The sequence below is a fragment of the Octopus bimaculoides genome, chromosome 22 (genome assembly GCF_001194135.2).
Source record: "Octopus bimaculoides isolate UCB-OBI-ISO-001 chromosome 22, ASM119413v2, whole genome shotgun sequence".
In the NCBI taxonomy this organism is placed as follows: domain Eukaryota; kingdom Metazoa; phylum Mollusca; class Cephalopoda; order Octopoda; family Octopodidae; genus Octopus; species Octopus bimaculoides.
This window is the reverse complement of record NC_069002.1, coordinates 18,262,688-18,264,929: the sequence shown is the minus strand read 5'-3', so window position 1 is coordinate 18,264,929 and position 2,242 is coordinate 18,262,688. Positions and strand designations below refer to the sequence as shown.

General features: G+C 37.4%; 1 protein-coding gene across 1 annotated transcript in view; it reads right to left on the bottom strand.

Moving 5' to 3' along the window:
- LOC106867309 (leucine-rich repeat-containing protein 74A) overlaps positions 1–1,357 on the bottom strand; it is a 30,686-nt gene extending 29,329 nt beyond the window's left edge. The window contains exon 1 of the mRNA XM_014912148.2: positions 1,182–1,357. The gene's annotated coding sequence lies outside the window, so the exon portion shown is untranslated. The remainder of the gene's footprint in view (positions 1–1,181) is intronic.
- Positions 1,358–2,242: the final 885 nt, after the last annotated feature.

Genomic DNA, 2,242 nt, shown 5'->3' with positions numbered 1-2,242 from the left:
ATATAAACGTAAAATGAAAACAGAACACAAAGGATTCCGCGGTACACGTGTTTCAAGCTTTATACACAAACAGTCGTTGCATCATTATATGAGTATATAATTGATAGAAAGGATGGTTTAAAGCTATCTTCAGCTGCAAGATTACATCACAAAGAAAAAAGAAAAAGAGAGAGAAAAAGGAAAAGTCCACCTAGTATTACCCATTGTAATATGCTTATCCTTTAAATTGTTATATCTGCATAAATGTTCCTTGGTATTCAAAAATCTGTCCATATTGTACCACAATTCAGGGTAGAGTGAATGATAAATAGCATATACAGGTGCTTACATTTATCAAGTATTACCTCTAAAATTTACAATACCTCTCTCTCTCTCTATATATATATATATATATATATATATATATACGACGGGCTTCTTTCAGTTTCCGTCTACCAAATCCACTCACAAGGCTTTGGTCGGCCCGAGGCTATAGTAGAAGACACTTGCCCAAGGTGCCACGCAGTGGGAGTGAACCCGGAACCATGTGGTTGGTAAGCAAGCTACTTACCACACAGCCACTCCTGTGCCTATGCCTAGATTTCCATTTTCTGTCCTGTATACCAGGAACTACATTGTGTAATGCGTCCTTCCTTCGGGTTTAAAGATGATAACTGTACGATTTCAGAAAATTCTAACTAGTCTAGTGACCGAGTGCATATTTTCACTTAAAATCGTAAGAAACCAATAGTTTACAGTAATTCGATGAGTACATCGAGCATGGAGAAATCTAGTTATTGTAAGAGTGTGTGAAGAATTCTTGAACGTTATGTGCAAGTGTATGTACGTGATTATTGTATGCATTTGTACGTGTTTAATGTTCTCAAGTGTTTGTAAAATATGCTTGATAGGGTGTCTCGATGTGGTTAACGATGCACAGATAGAGTGTGTGGTAAACTGTTTCAGTCATTGTAGATTTTTGTATGAGTGAACAGTATTATATGAAACGGTATAAATATGTGTGGGTAGCAGTGTTTGTGCAAGTTCCTTTGATGGTGACGGTGGTGGTGAAGGACAGTGAATGCGATTGTGTGAGTGTAGAAGTGCAAGCTAGTGCTTATGTGATATTGTACTTGTTTATTTTTAAGGTGATACTGAGAAAGAAGAGAATCTTCGTTTTGAAAACTGAGTTATTTACTTACCAGTGATATAATCTCCTTATTTAGCTCCTCTTTTGCTGACTTATTGATGAAGGACAAGTGACTGGAAATGTTAGCTTGTACACTCCTTTCATTAAATAAACTAATCCAGCTAACTCTTCTATCAAACACTCCTATTGATATATATCAAGTTGATTTCATGCCTCATTCCAGATAAATAAAATAGGATCAGACTTGTTATATTTGCTGTCTCTTTGCTTTATTTATTTGTTTGCTATGGATATTTCTTGATGTTGATTGTAATATTGAGGACGTTACTGATGATGATATTGATGATGACGATGACAATGACAATGAAGGTGATGTTGATTTTTATCGGTGTTATTATTGATGATGATGATGATGATGATGATGATGATGATGATGATGATGATGATGTCAGTGGTTATGGTGATGGCGACACTAATGATATGCATACAATGAGTTCAATAAAATGCATAATTTTCCTTCAAGTATCTCACCTCTATCTTTCTCTCTCTCTCACTTTCTATTCTCTCTCTCTCTTTCCCTCTTTCTCTCTCTCTCTCTCTCTCTCCCTCTCTCTCTCTCTCTCTCTCTCTCTCTCTCCCTCTCTCTCTCTCTCTCTCTCTCTCTCTCTCCCTCTCTCTCTTCTATAGTACAGCCTCCTGCTCATCTCTTCCCTCTATCTGCAACAGATCAGTTTGATCGTTTTCTCTTCAGAACCCTGCACACACCTACGTAACACACACGCGCGCACTCACACATGCACACACATTCATATACTTACAGTACATATACACACGCTGATGCAGCTCATATACACAAAATGTGAGCTAAAGAAATCACTTGGGTCGATGGTAGCAATTTGATTAATTCGGCAGAAGGTATTGAATGGCATGTCCTTATGCTGTTACTTTGGACTGGTGGGCTTTCAATGATGAATAACTCGCAGAGCTGAAAGAGATGAAGGAGAAAGAACTATAAGTTGTGAAGGAATAGCTCAATTGAAGCAAAAAATAAAAGTAGGAAGACATTCTGGAAAGGAGGTTAGGAGGTGTTTAATTTCACAACACAGAGTACCA